Here is a 22,139-nt window from a genome sequence, read left to right as displayed (position 1 = left end):
TTTCTTCCTGGTCTTGCTCTCCCACCAACTCCAGCCACATCTGAGTACCTGTGTTTTTGGCATTTCCCCATGGTGGTCATGGACACCTGTAGCCCCCAGACTTGCCGTCCAGCCACCCTAGGGACCCCCTTTCCTACAGCACCTGTCCTGGGTGTTGGCTGAAGCATAGATTCATTGCCTTAACTTCCTCTGAAGTCCCAGGGAGGTTTTCGCCACCCCGCGAGGCTACTCCCCCGCACCTGCTGTCCCCTCTGATGGCACAGACAGGCTGCGTGGGCTGAGGGCACTGGACAAAGAGACAAGGTCCCCAGGCCTGAGTGCCAGCTCTGCCGACCACTCCATATGGGCCCCAGCCTGGGACCCTGCTGTCACACACACTACCAGGGCCCACCGTTTGGATCTCACACTCAGTGCACCTGGCGGGACGCAAAGACGGGTGGGTGGCTGGCTTACTGTCTGTCTTTGTCCACCTTGCCCTGGGGGGTAGGGACCGAAGGTTTCTTCTTCCCTGTTATGTTCCCCAGCACATAGAAGAGTGGCTGAAAGAGCTTTAAAAGTAGTAACAGCTAGGGGTGCCTGGGTGGCTCAGTTGGTTAAGCATCCGACTCTTGATTTCGGAGCAGGTCATGATCTCAGGGTGGTGAGCCCTGCATCCGGCTCTGTTCTCAACACGGAGTCTGCTTGAGATTCTCTCCTGCCCTTCTCCCCCGCCCGCCGCAAAAATAAATAAATAAATGAGATCTTAAAAAAAAAGTAATAGCAGCTGACATATGTCGAGTAATTAATATCTGCTGGGCATTATTCTTTTTTCTTTTTTAAGATTTATTTATTTATTTATTTGACAGAGAGAGACAGCCAGAGAGAGAGGGAACACAAGCAGGGGGAGTGGGAGAGGAAGAAGCAGGCTCATAGCAGAGGAACCTGATGTGGGGCTCGATCCCATAAACACCAGGATCACGCCCTGCGCCGCCCTGAGCCGAAGGCAGACGCTTAACGACTGTGCCACCCAGGCGCCCCTGCTGGGCATTATTCTAAGTGCCTTTCATGCATTAGCTCCAAGAACCCTCAGGAGAACCCTACGAAGGAGGCAGGTCTGTTATCCCCATTTTGCAGATGAAGAAACTGAGGCTCAGAGTGTTTGCATCCCTTGCTCAAGGTGATACGCTCATAAGTGATGGAGCTGGGATTTGGACTCTGGCTTCAGAGATTGAGCTGTTAACCACAAGGCCCTCCATACTTATCGCAGTGACCTGGTGAGGGTCACCTCCCAACCCTGACCCGGTCTTGACATCTTTATCTGACAACATGAAGAGATGGGCCTAGAGAATTAATCTGCTGTCCTCTCTCCCAAGTTGAAAGTCCAGGGTCCACCCAGAAGAAATCAAGTGCTCCCAGCTGCTCTAAGGGAACAGATGTGTATGGGTTCCCCACCTTTTTTTTCCTAAGATTTATTTACTTTTTTGAGAGACAGAGAGAGAGCATGAGCAGGGGGAGGGGCAGAGGGAGAGAAAGAACCTTCAACAAACTCCCCACTGAGCGCAGAGCCCAACCTGGGGCTCGATCTCAACCCTGAGATCATGACCTGAGCGGAAATCAAAAGTCGGACGCTCACCGGTCTGAGCGGTGCCCTGTATGGGTTCCTCATCTGAAGGTTCCCATTTTAAGGGGCCCACATATCTGACTTTAAGGCTACTTTCAGAGGCGTCACTGTTTCTGGAGTTCTCCAAGGGATTATCTCATTTCAGCCCCATAAAGACCTTACGAAGCTGATCATCTTCACTTTATAGCAGAGGAAACCAAGGCCCAGGGAGGTTAAAGACATCTCAAGGTCACACAGCAAGCTGGTAGTGCATTTAGGATTTGAACCCTAGCCGTCTGGCTCCAGAATGTAGGTTGTTAACTGTGTCTTTCTGCCTCCTAGTCAGATCCAGGTACCAAGGCCCCGTCAGGGCACCCGAGAGCCCACTTGCCCTTATTCACAGGCTGCCATCCCTGGCCTCAACAGGGGCAAACTCCCCAGGCTCCACATCACACTGGCTCCCACCCTCTGACGTTCCTTCCCCGTACTTGGAGCAGCAATGATGGGTCTTCCTACAGAGTCCACCTCGTTGGGCAACTCCCGCTGGGAAATCATCTGCGCTAAGAGGCAAACAGAGCATCGTGGACACACAGAGAGTTCTTCAAATGGGTCTCAGGGGGAAGAGCACAGGAGAAACTCAGAAGAGGCTTTGCAGGGTCCCTTTTCCCGGGAGGGCTCCAGCTGCTGAAGAGCCAGTTGAAGGTTAACAAGGAATCTGTGGGGGTAGTGGAAGGAGCTGGGTCCAGCATCGAGTCCCACTGCCAACCGGGCTTAAGGAGATAGGATTTAGAGGCTCCCAGCACTTACAACAAACTGTCACTGAATCAGGCACTGTGCTAAGCAGTTTATGGGGATTAGCACACTGATTCCTCCTAAGCTTATAGCACTTCTTTTTTCGTTCATTCATTCTTTTTTTTTTCCTGCAGATGATCAGGGTGAATGTAAGAGAGGTTAAGAAACTGGCCCAAGGTCACAAAGCTAGTCAGTGATAGGTGTGGGGCTAGAAGTCTCGCGGTCTCCTTCCCTTGCCTCTGCATCTATCACTGTGCCATTGCAGAAGCCGTACTGACCATACCCCCCATGCTCAGGAGCAAAACAAAAGCCTTCTCTTAGAGTCCAAGATACAAAGTGGGGTGGTCTGCAACGGAGACAAGAAGACAACCAGCTGGGGGCAAGAAGGCAGAGAGAGGAGGCCCGTGGGAGAGGCCCCCTGATCAGCCAGCCTGAGGGTCAAGAGCTCAGGCTCTGGAATCCCAACAGTTAGGTTGGAAGCCAGGCTCTGACTTGTACCTCCGAATAACAAGGGCAAGTCACTTCATCTCTCCAAACCTCGGTTTTCTGATCTGGAAAATGGGCACAGGAGCAGACCTGCTTTGAGCATCATCATGACGTGGTGAAGCCATGTGTGTGAAGCGCCAAGCACGGTGCCTGGCCTGGAGTCAGGGCTGACCGGATCTGCACAGGTATATACGACTCAGCTTAGGGGGTCAGGGCGACCTGAAGCCGTGTGAACAAGGGAGGGCTGGCTTTTGGAGGTGAGCAGGCAGCTCTGGCCTGTGTGGGGGAAGATGGGCTGAGGGGCAAAGCCGGTCAAATCACATCTCCCGGCAGAATCTTGAGGAATCTCTTAGAAAAGACTTCAAGTTTCAAAGAGTTGAAAATGATGGAATTTAAAGTAGTGAGGGGGTTCTAGTCTCTGCCCAACTTACCCTTTCCCGTCTACCACTGTGCCATGAAAGTGTGAATGATGAACATCCGTGCCTCATATGGAGCGATTTGTAATATACTTGCACATCCATGAATTAATCGGAGCTCTATGACTTGGGGCAAAATAAAGATTATTATACCCTTTTTAAGGATTGGGGACTGAGGCTCAGTGGGGGAAGGATGCAGGAGAATTGGAGCTCCTACAGCAGAGTGTTCTCCATGCTATGGGCTGAAAGTCTGTGTCCCTGCAAATTCATATGTGGAAGCACTAGCCCCCACCATGATGGTATTTGGAGATGGCCTTTGGGAGGCAATGTAGATGAAACCACGAGGGTGGAACCTCACAATGAGATTATATGAAAAGAGGACGAAACCAGAGCCCTCTCTCTCCCCAACATGTAAGGACACAGCAAGAATTATGTCTGCATCCTCATAAAGACTGTGATGCCCCTGTCTCGAAGAAGCCCACGTGTGATCTTCACACTGTTGAGCAGCCCTTTCCATTTCTCCTCTGGGCACTTGGCAGGCTGTCCCCTAGAAGGTGTGAATGTGTGTCTTGCTTCAGCCAATGAATTGAGAGGAAGTGAGGTGTGTCACTTCCAGGAGGAAACTTCCAAAGCTGCTGTGTACTTGGCCATGTCTTATTCCCTGTCACTGTGATCATGGGGACATGTGTCCATGAGGAGCCTCTGTTGTCCTGGACCTAAGAGAGACTGTGTTATGTGACAACATACATGACCCACTTTGGTTGTGCAGCAGGAGTAAGAATGATAACGTTGCTGCTTTTTACTGCAGCACAACCTAATATAACTTGGCAGGGAGAGCCAAGAATGTTTGGGTCTCTGAGCAAAGATGACGGTCCAGGGACAGAAACCACAATATTGAGAAGGGAGTAAGAGGTGGGGGAGGGGCGCTTGGCCAATGAGTCCACTAGAATTTAAGCTCCGTGAAGGCAGAGATTTTGTATATTTTGTTGACAATTGCTTCCCTAGTGCTTAGAAGAGTGTCCAGCAATCAGCAGGTGCTCATTAAATGTTGAGTAAATGAATGAATGACCTCCGTATTCCCCCAATAATTGGTCCAGAACAAGACCATTCTGAGTGAATCCACTTAAGACAGGAGCCAAAATTTCATATGAACTAGTGAGTGAAAAAAATGTTTCCAACTGGGATTTTATTTTGAAAAGTGAAACTAAAATTAGGAATATAGAATCTTATATTGGGCCAAAATAAGATTATAATTACAGCCATGTGCTAACCCTTTCAATGAACAAAGAACAAATCAACTATTGATTGGGTTGGGGGGAGATACATTTTTTGTGCAAAATTAAATGCTAGCATGATATGACTTTTTTTTTTCATTTCTTGTTTCACTGTCACAGTGTAACGATTCAAGTTTCCTATCATGAACTCATTGTTGCCAATTTTTCCTTCTCTTGTTGACTGGTCTACCTCTTCAGGGTTCTAATTCATCTGTGACTTTTTGTGTGATTTGAAGAGCCCTCCGATGTTCCCTTTGGTTGGCGTCATTAAATCCTACAACCTTCACAAGATTTCAGTTTCATTCTGTGATCCTTCGGCATTGTATGTTCAGCTGCTGACACCACCCCAAACCCAAAGAGAGCCTGATGGATGTAGATATTAAGTGATGGGTAGGGATGGATCCTGGCATTGAGCAAGGAGAGATGTTCAGGTGGGAACTACTTTTTAAGTGGTCAGTTCATTAATGTTCTTCTATTAGATGACTCTTTTTAAACCTACAACCTCACATCTGTGGGGTCTCAGATAATGATTACTGAGACTCCTGCATGGCATCTGAACAAGGAACAGGGGAGATACATGGCCAACCAGGTGAACCCATCCCCTGCCCTCCAGCCGCTCTCACCCATGGCTCCTTTCTAGGCTGTACTGGGAGGATCCACTCCAGCTACCTGTCCTGACCCTGGGTCCTTCACTGTCCCCAGAATGGCACCCATGGAAGGAAACACGTTGTGTCCTGGGCCCAGCAGTGTGATCCCTAATGTGGTTATAGGAAGAGGGAGAAGAGCTCTGTACTAGGATCTCCTGGAACTCAGGGACATTCACAGTGAAAATTCTAGCACAGAGTTTCAAACTGAGGACTGTGATCCCCCCAGATCCTAGTGACTATTCAAGAGGTGAAATTAAAATCCTCAGGTCCGGCAGTTTGTCTTCCTGGAGTCCCCATTTGACCAGTGCTTCCTCGCTTCAGGATTGCCAGTAGCTTTGGCTGAAGCCTGACTCCTTCATGTCAAATTCAGCCTCCCTGATGGTCACCCCCCCATCCACTTCTGCTGCCTGATCCCATATTATTCCTCTTCTCTTAACCCTATGTTCCTGGCAAAGCAGTACATTTGTTCCTCCCTGGACCCCCATGAGCCCCCAAATTCATGTCCTTGCTTATGCACTTCCCTCCACCCAGAGACCATTGTCCCATCTACCAGTTTCTAAATCTCCTTGTCCTCTGGGCCTTTTCAAGTCCTGCCTCTTCCCTGAAGACTTTTCTGATCTCTTTATCTGGTGTGAGGCTCCCTCCCCTGAGCCCCCTTAGCCATATCCTGCTATAATCATCCCCCTCCATGATGGTTCTAACATCTCCAAGGGGATGGCATAGAGGCCCTTCTCATTCCTCTTCTGTCCTGGCACCAGGCACATAGCATGTGCTCAGGAGTATCCCTTGCTTCATTTCTGGTTCAATGGCTCTGCCATTTGCTAGGTGACCTTAAACCTAGCGCTTGGAGGTCTCCAAGACTCAGCTTCATCAGCTATAATGTAGGGATTAAATAAAATACCAGGGGTAAGGTCACTGACAAGGGGACAGCACAGGGCAGGGAAGACATGAGGTACTGGTCCCTCCCTCTGGCAGCCCCTTCTCTGTCTCTTTTGCAGACTCATCCTTCCATGAGGCAAGTGACTGGGCATGGAGGCAAACATTCCACAAGGGCCCATCTCAGGCCACCTCTGCTGTCCCAAAGTGGTTGACCCCTGCCTTGTTCCAGTATATGAGCAGCTGACTCACAAATGTGTCTCTCCAGCCTGTATCCATCCCTGCACCTTAGGTCCAGAGAAACCCCATTGCATTCTCCTTTTGGCTAGCTCAAGGAGACCTCAAGTCCAAGTGCTCTTCTCCTTGGCACTATTTTAAATAGTTGATTAATGTTGGTCTGCCTATTGGAAACTGCAAGCTCGTTGAGGACAGCGACACAATACCTAGCACAGAACCTGGCCTAAAGTAGGTATCCAGTACCCGGATGATTGTTGATCTTTTCCCTCTTTCCACCCTACCTTGTCTGTTCATTCACACTGACCTACCTGATGCCTGTCAACAAAGAATTCCTGCCTCTCCCAACATGTACTCCCACACCTCCAGTCCATATGAACCCTCCCTTGCTCCTCTCTGTCCATCCAAATATCCACAACCCCCCTAATTGCTACCTCCAAGTCCCCACTCCAACACCACCTTCTCCAGGAAGCCTTCTTAGCCCCACACTGAATGCCCCTGATCCCAACCCCTTCTCCCAGAAGGCTTCATGTGTCAGCTATGCTGCTGGGTGATTGCCCCTTCTTCCAGAAGGCTTCATGTGTCAGCTATGCTGCTGGGTGATTGCCTCCCAAGAGCACTGGCTAGGGTTTTCACGATGGAGTGCCCAGTGGTCACGTTCTCTTAAAGGAGGTTAAATGGGATGACAGGATGAGTTCATCCTTGGTGACCTACAGCCACACTTTGTTCACTGAGCCCACTGAGTTGTTCCCAATGCCTGCAGGGAAGTCTGTTGATTTTTTTGTTTATGGTGACCCTCTACTTGGCATTGCCAGAAGGGGGACGCTAGTGAGACCATGAGAAATCTAGGTTGGCTTGGCCTTTGGTTACCCTGGCCATGTAGGTGGAGGAAATTAGCCAGGAGGTGCTAGAAGGGATGCACTCACCCAGCAGAAAGGACAGCTTGAACCCTGAGGTCAGGGTCCTGGAGGAGCAGCTGACGTGGAGCCCTGGGTGGGATTCTTCCACTTTCTCCACTCCTCCAGGAGTCTCCTTTCTCTGTGGAGCTAGCCCCCTGCAGAACCATAGTCAACATCATTTGTTGGCGAAGGAGAAGCCAGGGGACCATTGCAGGTGCCCACTCAGAGTGGCATATGGTGAGAGACACTAACACGCACAGAATTGTTTCTTCTTCCCTCTGGGTCAGGATGACTTTACTAACAGTCCATTCCACCACCCAGCAAACCAATGGCCAATGGCTGGAATCTCTACGAGATTAGTCTGGCCTGGATTTGGGGTTGATCCTCACACTATTTTCTGCAAGGCCACAGACCCCTAGTTACCTATCCCCCAAGGCTGGGAACCTTGGCCTGTCTCACATCCAAAAAGCAGTGGGGTCTGCAGTCCACCCATCAGAACACAGTGCCCATCTCACCTTGGGCCCTGGATCCCCAGCTGTGTGAGGCTGGATGGAAAACAGCACTCTTCCTGGAGGGGGATGCTAACCAAAGCTGGGTGATGCCTCAGGGATCCTGCCCAGCAACCTCTGGGTCAGGTTCAATACACAATCATCCGTCCACGCACATGTGTTCACGTGCATGAGCACACACATGTGCCCCACACCCTTAAATCCCTGCAGGCACAGGGCATCCCACACAAGTACCCCTAAACACGTGAACACACTTATACATGCACCACTGCTCCGCCTCCCCTTACCAACTTATGGAGCTCACTCCCTACTCTCCACGGACACACCCCTGCACACACATGCCCCATACACTTATCAACACACATCCTATACACCACATACCCACGTGCTCAGCAACCTCCAAGCCTAGCTAACCAAGGGAGCCTCCATGCTCTCTGCCCTCCACCCTGGGCAGGAGGTCAGGAGTTCATCCAGCACCCTCTGAGCTTCTGCCCAGTTCCCGGGGACCTACCTGGGTTCAGACAAATGAACCCAGGGATCAGGCTCCTTGCCAGCAGAGGAGAGGAAGAATGCCCTGCTTTGTCTAAAGACTTCTAGAAAGAAAGAAAAAGAAAAAAGACAAGGCGAGAAAGAGAGAGAGAAAGAAAGAGAAAGAAGGAAAGAAAGAAAGAAGAAAGAAAAAGAAAGGAAGAAAGAAAGGAAGGAAGAAAGAAGAAAGAAGAGCAGAACAGAGACACAGGAAGGTGCCTGTTGCTCTTGGAGGAGGAGAAGAGGAGGGGAAGCTTCTGGCCTCTACCCCACCAAGCCTCCACCAAGCCTCCGCTACTGCGCGACAGTGCGGAGGGAGCGTCGCCTCAGATGGAACTGTTGGGGCTGCGGGAGATGTAATGACAGGGCTCCAGCAGGGCTTGACATGTTAGCAGACACCACTGCTACGCTCCAGCCAAGTCCCCCCGCGCCGGCCCACCTCACCACCCACCTCCCACCACCAGAGGACCCCTTCTTGGTCCTGGAGCTCCACTTACCTGGCAGGAGGGGGGGACATGTGCCGCACTCAGCTGGTGGCTAAGGGGACAGTCACACGCCGGGCACCTGGAGGGCAGCAGGCACGAGCCAGGCAGCCAGGGACGGACAGCCTGCAGAGCTCCTGGCAGCCCCAGGGCTCCGGAGGACAGACAAGAGACGACGGGGACCTGGAGATGGGGGAAACAGGTGGCTGGGATGGGGGAGGGTAGGAGGGAGGCAGAGACAGAGAAGAGAGAGACACAGAGAGAAGGAGATGCAGAGAGAATCACACACAGAAAAGAAGAGAGAACTAGACAGCTCCAGAGAGAGGGAGAGAGAGGGAAGGAGTGGGGAGAGAGAGAGGGAGGGTGAGAGGGAGAGCGAGAGGGTGAGAGAGAGAGGATGGAGAGGGAGGGAGGGAGGGAGGAGGATTCCAGCAGCAACATGTGGTAGTTACAGCTCTCACTTCTAGTGCTGGAACATCCTGAACCCCATCTTTTTCTGACCCCCTCCCCTAGTGCAAACACACATCGTACACATCCTGACGCACACAAACACACGCACTTGCATAGCCGGCGGCACACAGAGGCACGTGAATTCATCATGTCTACACCCTCCTGCGTGCCCTTCCGCACACACACTCAGGATAGCCCAGCAGCCAGCCCCTCTGCCTCCCACACGCTGGACCTGCCCCAGAAGCAGCACGTGTCTGGGCAAATACTCCCTTTGTCCACAGCCCCAGAAGCTGCCTCCCTGCACCCGGAGTTGCTGGAGGGGGCGCCCAGGGCTGGGCTCCAGTGCCCAAGCCCAGTGCCCGCCGACCGGGCGGCTGGCTTGATGGAGGCGCGCATGGCCAGGGCTGTTGAGGTGGCCGGCAGGAAACAGAGCCAACTGTTTTGTCAGAACGTAACCATGACAATCACCCCATGCTCGCACTGCTGGTGCTGCCCCCCCTCCCCCCGCCTCCCCTCCTCTGGAGCGCTGGAGGAAGCAGGAGGCCACTTAGCAGCCTTTGCTAATTCCTGCTGGGACTGATGGGAAGGGCTTGGCCAGTGATAACAGGCATGTGGGCAGCCCCTCCTTGAAGGAAGGGGGCTGCCTCCGGGCCCTTCAGCACTGTGCTGGGCCTGCCATGGCCCTGGGGCCCTGCTCCCTGGGGCCAGAGCAGAGCTGGCTCCCTTTACGTCTCCTTGTCCCCCAGCAAGTCCAAGCTGTAGCTCCATCAGGAAATGCACCCTCCCCCCTCCCGGCCATGAAGCAGCCAAGCAGACGGCTCTAGATACTGTGCTCATGGGCTGGTTATCTGCCGAGACCTTTGGCCATGCCTATCCAGCCCTAGAGCCCCAAGCCATCACCTCCTGCCCTTGGTCATGCCAAAGCCACAAGGGAAATTGCTAGGCTTTTTGGGTTTCCAGGAGGCATCAGACTAGAGGTCTGGCCTCTGGGGTACAAAGTTGGACCACCCAGAGAACCAGAGGCTTATTGTATCAAGGACAAGTAGAACTGGAAGCAAGAGGTCTGCCGAGTGGCTCTGTGAACCCGAACTTGGAGTCTAGAGCTAAGCAGTCCCGGGTTGAGTAGGTAGGTGCCCCAGGAGAACGGGACAGAGTTAGCAGTCCTACACCTGCACATCTCCTTTAGGCCTTCGAACGCCCTGAGAAGAGGGGCTTCATCCCGACGTGGTAGGGGCACTGCAGTTCAGAGCAGTGGAGTCACTTGCCCAAGGACACATGGTAGGAGGTGATGAGAATGGATTCAAACTCATGCCTGTCAGACTCTGTCGCCTGGGAACTTTCCACTACACCTCGTTGGCCTTTTCAAGCCGTTACTGCGTGCCAGGCAGTGCACGCAGGGCCTGGAAGAAGGGCATGCTCGCTTGCTCTGTGCTACACACAGGGAGATCAATGCTGTGTTCCTCCTCATGTCAAAAAACAAGCCCAGAGAGGTGAAGTAACTTGCCCAAGGCCACACAGAAAGTGGGAGAGCCAAAATTCAAGTACAGGTCTGTCCGACTCTGTCCCTCCACCCTGCCTCCTTCACCACAATCAGGCGACATCCAGGACAGAAGACCTATCCCTTTTCTGGATTCTCTGCCTAAGGAGGGTGGAGTCTGATGGTGGGACAGGGACAGTGGGCAGACGCAGTGGGACAAGGAAGGGGTGAAAGAAGCAGAGATGTCACCTCGGGTCCAAGACCCGGGATCTTAGTCAGAAGTCTGAGAATTAATGGTTCCACCATTAGAGAGTCACATCATAGGGTTCCCTGGAGACTGAAGTTCCCCCAGACCTTCATTAAATGTCTACCTGAGACCCCAGGTCTTTCCCGGCCCTGCGGGTGTAAACCAGCTGAAAGGGAGGCCCCAGCAAGAGAATTTTGGAGAATAGTCTGGAGGGAGAAACTTGGGAGGGTACTGCCGGGCAAGGGGAATGGAGGTGTAGAGAGGGACGGAGCTAGCCTGAGCAGAAGAACTTCTCTGACTCGGGGACTGCTGGGGTGTCTTAGCACAAATGACAGAAGATGATGTTTGGGGACTGGAATGCTGCCTTTGTTACATGGAGGATGAACCCAGGTACAAGGCAGAATTCACTCTGGCACCATGGCTTGCCCACGGGGAGCCAGGCTTTGGGTCCCGTGCTTGGAGAGGGTGTTCAGGAGCAGACACAGATTTCAGGAGCCTGCCCAAGTGGGAAGAGGCACAACGGTTCCCAACCAACTTTCCTTCCACTTGCAGTCCCGACGACGTCTTTCCCCCCACATTGTCTTGAATGCTCGTGACCCCCCAGGGAGCAGGCAGAATCAGCCCTGCTCTTGGAAGGGTGGGGGATGGAGGCTGAGACGGGTGCGACTGGCTCCTGGAGTCCCCTTGAGCCACACTTTCCCCCGCAGGTAACAGACTGGGGTTTAAGGGGCCCAGACATTTAGAATTCCCAGTCTTCCCCAAAGCCCAGTTCTCAGCCCCCATGAAGTTCAAGATCTCTGTCCCCCGTTCAAGCCACTGCCAGANAAGATCTCTGCCCCCCCGTTCAAGCCACTGCCAGAGTCATCCTTTCTGCTCAGCAATCCCACGCCTGGAGCTTGCATTCGAGGACCCAAATTCTCCAGGATTCAAGGTCAGCCTGGATGAGTGGTGATAAGGCCATCCAGAGAAACGCAGGGTGGTGGGTGACAGAGGATCTGAGCCCAGGACTGGGTGGGGAGAGAAGCCTGCCAGCTTGGAGGTGGTTTCCAGAGCTCCCTCTGCTCGAAGCTCTGGGATTTCCTTACCTGCTGCTTCGGGTTCCCAGGGCTGCTGTGACAAATGGCCCCAAAATGAGTGACTTAAAAGAACAGACATGTATTCTCTCGCTGTTCCGGAGGCTAGACATCAACATTAAGTGTCGGCAGGGCCTTGCTCCCTCTGAAGGCTTAGAGAAGAAGCCTTTCCTGCTGTTTGCACCCTGAGTGGCTCCTGGCGGTCCTCCGCCTTCCAGCCTTCCTCTGCTTGTAGCTGTGTGGCTGGACCCTGCCTCTGTGTCACACAGCCTCCCCCACACGTGTCTCCGTGTCTTGGTGTGTCTGTCTCCAAACTCCCCTCTCCTCTCTCTTATACAAACACCTGGCACTGATTAGGGCCCATTCTCATTTCCACCTGATTACATCTGCAAAGACCTTACCCCAAAGAAGGTCACGTTCACACACTGGGGGTTAGGACTTGAGCATATCTTTTCAGGGGACACAATTCAACCCACAAAAGACGTTCAGAAGGTAACAAAGAAAGACGTGGGACTGGCGCATGACTCCAAGAGGCCAGTTCTCTGGACTTCTAGAAATTTGGAGAGGAGAGGAAAGCAAGTGGCAGTATAATAAGGTGCTTAAGTGTGGACTTGGGCACCGGACTGCCAGGGTTCAAGCCCTGACTCTCTTATTCCCTGGCTGTGTGCTCTTGGGGAAATCACTTAACTTCTCTGTGCCTCAGTGTGTCCCCTCTGTAAAATGGGGATACTCAAAGTGTTATTATGACAATTACATGAGTTAACATTTGCAAAGCATTGAAGATAGCGTGGCAATTAGTAAGCATCCCATGAGTGTTAAAATAAGCATTAAGTGTCCCCTAGACCAATGTTACTGTTTCATAGATGTGAACACTCAGATCCAGAAAGGGGAGATGACATCCCCTCAGGTCACCAGTTGGGCCAGCTGGGGTACAGGGTTGCCCTCAGGGGAGATTAAATCTCTTTCCCATTTCTTGTGTAGCTGGAGAAATCAGGGGGATGGTCCAGAGGGGCGGCAAGAGAGGAGGAGGTGGGTGTAGAGGGGGAGAGGGGACCCCATTGAGGACAGAAGCAGTATGTTCCTCCTGTCCCCAAACACACATCTCTTTTCCCACCCAGCCCTCTGTTTGCAGGAATGGAAGCAATCCTGTAACTGTTTCTGCCCACACAGAGGAAAACAAGCCTCCGGAATGTGTAATCAACACAGTCTGGGTGAGAAGGGAAAGCGAGTCCTCCAGTGACGCAAACTGGGGGCCCAGGGCAGGGCTGGCAGACAGATCAGGAAAGGTCCGGCTGGGGTAACGGGCAGTGGGTTGGCTATTTCCCCTGAACACCCCGGGCATGGTGGCCAGGCTGGGCGCGCAGAGCGTGTGAGAGGGCACCTGTCTCAGGCTTAATTCCTGAGGGGGCTGGATGTGGCTGTGTATGGCTGTGGGGTGCAAAGGGGACCAGGTCCCAGCTTTGGAGGTAACAGGCTGACGTGGGCTGCATTCCCAGCAACAAACTCATGACCTCCCTTCCTTTCTTTACCTCCCCTCCCAGCCCCTCACCTGCTGCAAGAAATAGTGAAATCGTCCCAGATTGTCACTGCTCCTATATGCATGCATGCTCTGTGCCCTGTGATTTGGAAGCTCTTCTTCTAAAAAGGTGGATAAAGCCCCTCCCCCCTTCACCTTGGCTTCGGCCCCATGACAACCAATGGGATGTTGGAGGGTATGACGTAACCAAAGGCTTGCAAAGTCCTCGCCTGATTGGGCTTGCTCTCTTGTGCCTGTGCCCTGGTTGCTGTGAGAAGAACAAGCCCAGAGTGGGATGCTCTGGTGCCAGGAGGAGGAGGAGGGACACATGGAGCAGGACCAAACTACCCCAGTCAACCCCCACCGAGATCGGCCAACACTTAGCTGATCTAGAAAAACTGATCGGTGTTGTAAGTCACTGGGATCGGGGTGGTTTGGTTAGCAGCATTTTCTGGCAATAGCTAAGTGATACGCCACTTCTCGTAGATTTCGGCTTCCTGATGTCTTCTGAGCACACGCCTCCTTTCCACCTCCTGCCTCCGTTCCAGCCTCCTAACTGCTTCTTATCCCCACACTGCAGCCAGTTCTCTGGAATACCTGATGATGCCAGTCCCTACCCATTACCCCTTTCTCAGCCCAGCCTAAACCTTTTCAATGTCCCTCCATGGCTTTCAGTAAAAAGTCCCCTTCTTAGCTTAACATTCAAGGCCCTTTATGATATTGCCTCTGCCCTCTCTCTGGCCCTGCTCCTGCCCAGTCCCCCATGTGGACCCTACCCCCAGCCACGTAGAACTACTTGGGGTTCCTTCCACATTGGGTTGTTTCAAACCTCTGGGGTTGAAGCAACTGTTAATCCCTTCGTTGAGAAGACGCCCTTCCCTGTTTCCATTTAGCTATGGTCCACTTGTCCTGCGAAGGGGAAGCACCACCATCAGCCAGATCACCAGACCAAGGAGCTGTAGTATCCTGTGTTTAGTGCAGAGCCCAGCATACAGTAGGTGCTCAACTAATGCAATGTCACCTGAATAAGTGAATGAGGGCATGGACTAATGAGTCTCTCTCAAGGGCAGTCTTGGGCTAACATATGTGTATTTATAACATCGAACGCTGATCCTGTTGCATACAGGGCTTCTTGAGTATTTGTTGAATAAGTGAATGAATGAACATGACCGCATCCCCTCAGTGTCCCAAAGAGTTATGGCAAGCTTCTCCTCTCCTTGCCAGAGAAGGTGGCAGTGGTGGTAGTGGGGGAGGAGGCTTGGCATTGGGCATAGCGGGATGAAGGCGGGAGGGGCCTTGAGGGAGCCATCTGCTCTGAGTCCAGGCAAGAGAAGTTACACTGTCTGCAGAGGGCTAAAAACCATCCGATAGACCCCAATCAGTCTGTGTTTTATCACCGTGCAGTGCTAAGTTAGAACAACGTCAGTGATCAAATTGGCCCCCCCACTGGGCAGACCACTCCTGCCACCTCTGCCTTGATGTCTTGCTGCTTACCATCCCCATGAGAGAGTCTGCACTCCCCACCCGCCAGGACATCCTTGGAGAGATAGGGCAGCTCAGTCTCTGGGGAGAGGGACACTGGCAACCTCAGTGAGCCCAGCCTGGGTTATCGAGGCTTGCAGTGCAAGTTACATGCCAAGAAGCTACTGGCAGGGCCATGGGGCATGTGGCTAAAAGGGGGCAAAGGCAGGATTTGCACCCAGGTCTGCATGCATCTAGAGCTTGTCATCTTCACCCCTTCCAGGTCCTATCTCTAGCTGGCCCTGGAGCTTGGTCTCCTCTTGCCCCCTGGCCTCTGGCTGAAGACAGAACCAGCCCAGAGGGTGCACTCATCACCTTTGGCAGCACCAGCCTCAGGAAAGAGGTCAGCCCTGGCCTCAGGTACTAGTCTCCACCCAGCCACTCAGTACTCACCTACATAAGGACACCTGACACTGGTCTCCTGGGGATTGAACCCTGAGTCAGAAGACTGGCCGTGAGACTGGTCCTATCACTTGCTATGGGTGGGGACCACTTCCCCTTTCTGAGGCTTGATTTTCTTATCTCCAGGGTAGCCATCCTGCGGTCCACCCTGCTGTGCAGCCAGCTCCTGGATGCTCTCTCCAGCACTGCTGCTGCCACCATTCCAAATACCCCTCAGGCCCCTCCAGGGTGACTGCCACAGCCTCTGGGTCCTTGCTTCCCCTCAGGCCCCTCTGGTCAGTTCTCCACGCAGCTGCCAGAGTGAACTTTGCAAAGCATCAAACCCGATCTCATGACACCCTGATGAAGTCAGCAAACACTTCCCATTACTATCGGGATAAGGACACAATTCCTCTGTACCTCGGCCAACAAGGACCACCCGCAGAGCTGGTCCCTGCTGACTTTTTCCACTGTTTCCACTCTGCACCCTCCAGAGGCACTGTGTTCCCTGCAGACCCCATGGCCTTCGGGCTACCTTCCAGCTCGGAGCTGTCCCCTTTCTCCGGAACATTCTTCCCTCCTCTCTTAATGAGCAACTCTACTTCCTCAGATGTCAGTTCGAGGATCACTTCCCCAACTGAGGCTCTCCTTGCCCTGAGTACCTGTCCTCTGTAGCCTTTCTGGCACTTGCAACTGAATATTCTACCACGGGATCCCATGGTGCATGTCTTTCTCTTTCTCCGGAACATTCTTCCCTCCTCTCTTAATGAGCATCTCTACTTCCTCAGATGTCAGTTCGAGGATCACTTCCCCGTGGGATGCTCAAGGTCAACTTCCCCAACTGAGGCTCTCCTTGCCCTGAGTACCTGTCCTCTGTAGCCTTTCTGGCACTTGCAACTGAATATTCTACCACGGGATCCCATGGTGCATGTCTTTCTCCCCTCCCACAATGACGGCTCCAGGAAGGCTAATACCTCAGCTCCTTTGGCAACTGTAGATACCACACCCAGCGTGATGCCTGGCACAGGGTAGGCATGCAGTAAATATTTTTTGAACAGCCGAATAAGTGAAAATAAATGAAAGCCTTAATGGAAGAGACCTTGATCAAAACTATAAATCCTAGGTACTTAGTTGGAATTATTATTATATCCACTTTACAAATGAGGAAACAGAGGATCACAGGAGTGAAGGGACTTACCCAAGTCTCTGGGCTTAGTGGCACAGCCAGGGCCAGAACCCGGAGCCGGCTGCTGGCTCCCGGAGGGGTTCGGTCCCTGCTTGCTGAGCTGAGCTGTGCTCTGCCTCCACCTCCAGGGCATGTCCCCTGCACGCTGTCGCCTCTCCAGAAGGTGGACTGCCCGGGGTGTGCAGATGGCTGCTGGCAGAGGTCAGTGCTGGCGGGAGACAGCTGCTCTGCCATCAGGTACCTGTTTCTGATTCATGCTCTGTTATCATACGTGGGGCCTCGGTGCAAACACACAGGCAGCAACAGCTCCTGGCTTCAAAGCCGTCCTGGGCAGGAACAGAGACGTGCCCGGCCAGGGGTCCCGGGCGGCTCAGCGCCGCGGGGACAGGCGGGCGCCGGGACAGATGTGGGTGGCTGGGAACAGGTGGCTGCTCAATGGGAAGGATGCAAGGAGGGATTGCTCAGGGGACAAAGAAGGGCCCACTCTCTGAAGCTATCAATCTCGAAATGCACTCTTTGGCTTTTTAAACATAGATGCATCGCAAAGAAGGAGGAAGAGGAGAAGAAAGGAGCATACATTGCTTCAAGGGTGGACAGGAGCACTTCCTGTTTCTTTTTTTTTTTTTTAAGATTTTTTAAAAATTTATTTATTTGACAGAGAGAGACAGTCAGAGAAAGAGGGAACACAAGCAGGGGGAGTGGGAGAGGAAGAAGCAGGCTCCCAGCAGAGGAGCCTGATGTGGGGCTCGATCCCATAACTCTGGGATCACACCCTGAGCCAAAGGCAGACGCCTAACGACTGAGCCACCCAGGCACCCCTGCACTTCTTGTTTCTTGTCTTTTTGTCTCTTCACGCTTTTTCCCGGAGAAGAGGAGAATGCATTTGGAGTCCCTGCAAATCTGCAGGCCAGCCTGGGACACTTTGTGCATTGAGGACCTACAATGAGTCTGGCACTGTGCCAGGTGCTTTCACGCATGTGCACACACACACACATATGTACTCATACATATGTACACACACACACTGTTTCACATAATTCTCAACACAGCTCTGGGAAGCTTTTTCTGTTGTTGTTTGGTTTGGTTCAGTTCAACAAATATTCGAGTGTCTTCTCTGCTAGCCTCGGGGCCACAGTGGGGAGCATGGACACTGCCCCTGCCATCATGAATCCTACATTCTACAGTCATGAGAACATTTGAGGTTCGAGAAATGCCTCTAAAGGGACAATTTGAGTGACATGGTAGAGAGTCACTACAGTGAGGGGTGCGATGTCAGATCGGGAAGTCAGGAAAGGCTTCTCTGAGGAGGTAACATCTGAGCTGAAGCATGACAGGTGCGGAGGGCTCCAGCTGCTCGGAAAATGGAGTGGGGGAGGAGCAGAGGTGCAGCAGGCACAAAGCATGGGAGGGGGGCCGTGGGCTCCAGGAAGAGAAGGGGACCATGCTGGCTGGAGCAAAGTAAGAGTGGCCCACGCAGGGGGGAGGGGCAGTGGGGCGACAGGAGCAGTACCCGGCCCTGTGGAGTGGGAATTCTACTCTGAGAGCAATGACAGCCTCTGCAAGATGATGAACTGGGAGAAATAGGTTTTTGTTTACATTTGATGAGGTCGTCCCAGCCACCGTGTAGAGAATAGATTTGAGTGGGGTGAGCTGGGAGAAGGTCAAGGGGTCACCTATCATGGAAATAGAAGTAACAGAGGGTGGGTCGCCTGGGTGGCTCAGTTGATTAAGCGACTGCCTTCGGCTCAGGTCATGGTCCCAGGGTCCTGGGATCGAGCCCCGCATCGGGCTTCCTACTCAGGGGGGAGTCTGCCTCTCCCTCTCCCTCTGCCACTCCCCCTGCTTGTGCTCTCCAGCTCTCTCTCTGACAAATAAATAAATAAATAAGATCTTAAAAAAAAAAGAAGTAATAGAGGGGATGGGGGATGGTGGTGACAGAGAGCAGTGGCGGCTTGCGTGGGGGGGTACAGGGAAGAGAAGAACTGAGGGTACTTTCTAGGTTATGGGCTTGTGCAATGAGATGGGTGACCGGTGCCCTTCACAGAGGTAGGGAAGGTGGGAAAGACCAAGTTGGAAGCAGCGTGGGTGGGAATCTAGAAGTCTATGTTGAATATAATGAGTTTATGGCAAATCAGGTATCCGGGGGAAGCTTCTCGTTGGATATATGGGTTTGGAGCTCAGATGACACCGAGCAGAAGACAACACTTGGGAGTCATTAAGCTCTCGATGGTAATCGGCACCGTGCGACAGGACCCTCTGTGGGCTGAGAGTTGGCTGAGCGTCTGTTGTCAGTCCCACTACAGCAGGGACCATGCCTGTCATCATCACTGCCCTATGACTCCCACACCTACAATCCAACGCATAGTCAGCGTTTGTTATGACAGTACTGAAGACGGAAAGATAAAGATGCAAAGAAATCCAAGGTCATGATCTCTTTCTTCAAGGAGTTTCTGTTCCTCAAGGCCGCCTGGAAGCAAAGGCAGCTTCACATGGATAGAACGATAGCCACACAGACATCTGGGACTATCCCGATGAGCCAGGGATAACATTTACCTTAGCCTCTGAGTCTGCGTTCACGTGTGGTCCAAATGAATAGGCCAAGCACAACTTGAAAGGAAGACGGATAAAGATCTCGGGAGCAAGTATTTCCACACCCTTTGCAAGTATCTGTTCGATGCTCCACACCGGAGACACGGTTAGCAGCTTGAAACACCATTTGCCTTTGCTTTTCTGCCAGCTGTCGAGGAGTGCCTTTGCTACTGTGCTCGTCTCGTTGCATTCCGGCCCTTTCCTTTGGGGACGTCCTCACTGTCCTCTCCCCAGACATCCCTCCCCACCTCCCACAAAACCACAAGCTTTGCAAGGGCAGGGGGCTTGCACTGATTTGTCTTTGAAACTCCAGAGGCTGCCTGGCCGCTGGGCCCGCGACAGTTAATGAACAACTGATGTCCATGACAGATAACAGAAGCGTGGTGGGTTTATTGAATGAATGAATTCTTAGCTATTGACTGAAGCAAATTCTCTAAGGATGTCTCTTAGGTAAGTAAGTCTCTTCACCTCTCTGGGCCTCAGTGTCTCCCAAACACAGCCTAGAAAGGAGCTGCAATGCCTGGTTTCTTGCTTGCTGTAGCATATATGAATTCATACATGTTCATTCGGGGGGGGGCGTGGTGCTCCTGGCTGAGCTGAAGCTAATGCAGGCCATTGATGTAGCCGCCAGCTCTGCTTGGGGCAGGGACACTGAGTGCAGGAAGATCCGGGTGCCAGCGCCCAGGGCCAGAGGGGGGAGGTTTGTAAAGTGTGGTCTGGAGCACTTCCTGGTCAAGAAAGGCATTGGAACGAAGAGTATTGGTTATTCTTACAATACAAAATAATCGAGCTATCTATCCGTGGTTAGTCCGTCCGCAGGCATAGCTGATTCTCCCTCCAAAATATCTCTTAGATCCATCCCCAGCGCCCCCGCATCCCCAGACTCTGCAGCAGTCTCCTATTTCCCTCTTGCTTCGCCCCACAGAGTGACTTTAAAAAACATAAATTAAATCACATCCCTGCCCTGCTTGAAACACCTTGGGAATTACATCATGCCCAAATCCCAACTCCTCACTTTGGTCTTGGGTGACCTGGCCCAGGGCCCAGTCTCCCTCCTCAACCTGTGTTCCAGCTAATGCCCCTCCTCTCAGTTCCTCAAGCCCAGCCTTCAGGGCCTCCCCGCTGCACCACTCCCTCCCCAAGGAGTGCCCAGCCCCTCACCTTGGGCAGAATCCACTTAGAATTCTCACTAGAAATGTCACCTCTTCAGAGACATCCTCCTTGATTACTGATCCCAAGCCAAAGCCTCCTCTTAGTTTATCTTAAGTGAACAGCATCCTGTCTATTTCCTTAGTAACTCTTCCCACAGCCCGAAATTTCTCTGTTCATTTGTGTGTTTGTCCTCTCCCCCCGGCCGCCTGCCCATCAGACAAAGTCCTCAGAGAATGGATACCACGTCATGTCTGTTCCCCAGGGCACCTCCGGGGCTTAGCACAGCACCTGGCATACAGCAGATGCTCAATAANGCCCGAAATTTCTCTGTTCATTTGTGTGTTTGTCCTCTCCCCCCGGCCGCCTGCCCCTCAGACCACAAAGTCCTCAGAGAATGGATAACACGTCATGTCTGTTCCCCAGGGCACCTCCGGGGCTTAGCACAGCACCTGGCATACAGCAGATGCTCAATAAATAGTCGTTCCATGAACAGATCCTTCCTGTTCTGTGTGGACCCCAGCATGGCTCCGACACAGTGAGGACAGAGGGGGCAGGGGCTATCTGGGGATCTCGAAGCTTCAGCCTGGGGAGCATCGGACAATAGCACCCTGGCACAGGTCACAGCTGGTGTGCCCCCCAAAACCTGAGGCCGGGTTTCTCAGCAATGCAATGTGGCCTAGCATGCAGGTGTTCCAAGGTGTGTGGCAAACAGCGTGTTTCCCCCGGGGACTTCTAGCAACACTTACAGGGACTTTGGAGGGTTCTGAGCTGCTCCCCAGGTGGTGGACCCCCGCGCCTGGGGGTTTATGTATTCATGTTAGGACACCTGCACATGGTTGCTCGCCTTTGCTGTGGCCCTTGGCTCTCAGCAGTGAATGAAACTGCATTTGGATTCAGTTAGTGCCCTGCAGCCAGTCTCTCAATTCTCCTTGGGGGAGTCCGGCTCAGCCGCATTCCTCGACTTGGCTCTGATTGAAGCCCAGGGCCTCCTTAAAGCTACACGACTTAGTTCTGGGGAGAATGCAGGAATGGCACCATCTCTCACAACTTGGTCTTTGCTTCCCCTGCTCTGCAGACGTTCCCTGGCAGGTGTCGCAGGAGCAAAAAGCAGAGCCTTACCTGGCTTCTGGCGGAGTGTTGCTGGCCTGTGGTGAGCCTTCATCTTCAAGGTGTAAAAGGGGTGGACGGTGCCTAGGAACCAAGGGTTGCCCATTCACCTACTTACCCCCCTGGATGCCCAGACCTCCCCAAGGCGAACACTTACCAGCACTTCTTCCTAAAGCTCTGCTATGGAATCAGACAAATCATTCCCCCTTGACGGAGATGCTCAGAGTCCAGCCGGGACCATGGTCCAAGCAAACGCAAGCATGCGACTCTCCTCCTTATCAAGGAGCATTTCTGCTTGGGGCTGGAAGGAGTTAGGGGAGAGGCTGGGGCTTGTGGCTGGCAGCCGAAGGTGGCCGCGGACGGTGGTCTTCTGTAGCACGTGGACTAGCAGCAAATTCTGTACCTTCTCAGTCGTGTTCGTGACAATGTATGAACTCAATTCTCGCCGGACTCGGAGCAAATGACCTAGGCTCTCCGGACCAGGAAAGCCTCCTCTGAGAGTGGGGACAATGACATCTGCTTCATAGGCAGCTGTGTAGACAGATGAGATCAGGTAGGTCAAGGGCCGGGCCTGGCATGGTCTGAGTTGCCCCTGAACCTGACTTCGACTTTGGCCGGTCCCTCTCAACAGGCTGCCAATCCAATTTATTAAGTAGCCACATAGGAACATACCACACATCTTAATGGCGCCCTCTTGACATTACCTGCCATGCTGCTG

The 22,139-nt window shown here is 52.7% G+C and overlaps 1 protein-coding gene and 1 long non-coding RNA gene across 2 annotated transcripts in view; both read right to left on the bottom strand.

Annotated features, from left to right (window-relative positions):
- Positions 1–8,952, bottom strand: part of VWA5B1 (von Willebrand factor A domain containing 5B1) — a 28,954-nt gene extending 20,002 nt beyond the window's left edge. The window contains exon 1 of the mRNA XM_034644962.1: positions 8,738–8,952. The gene's annotated coding sequence lies outside the window, so the exon portion shown is untranslated. The remainder of the gene's footprint in view (positions 1–8,737) is intronic.
- A 10,785-nt stretch (positions 8,953–19,737) lies between these two features.
- LOC117796272 lies at positions 19,738–21,749 on the bottom strand. The gene is made up of 3 exons (XR_004620647.1): positions 21,579–21,749; positions 21,434–21,505; positions 19,738–19,890 (listed from the first exon to the last, which is right to left on the bottom strand). It is a non-coding gene; the product is annotated as an uncharacterized LOC117796272 (long non-coding RNA).
- Between the last annotated feature and the right edge of the window lie 390 nt (positions 21,750–22,139).

Source organism: Ailuropoda melanoleuca, chromosome 2 (assembly GCF_002007445.2).
Source record: "Ailuropoda melanoleuca isolate Jingjing chromosome 2, ASM200744v2, whole genome shotgun sequence".
NCBI lineage: Eukaryota > Metazoa > Chordata > Mammalia > Carnivora > Ursidae > Ailuropoda > Ailuropoda melanoleuca.
The sequence above is the reverse complement of the archived record's forward strand: the minus strand, read 5'-3'. Positions and strand labels throughout refer to the sequence as shown.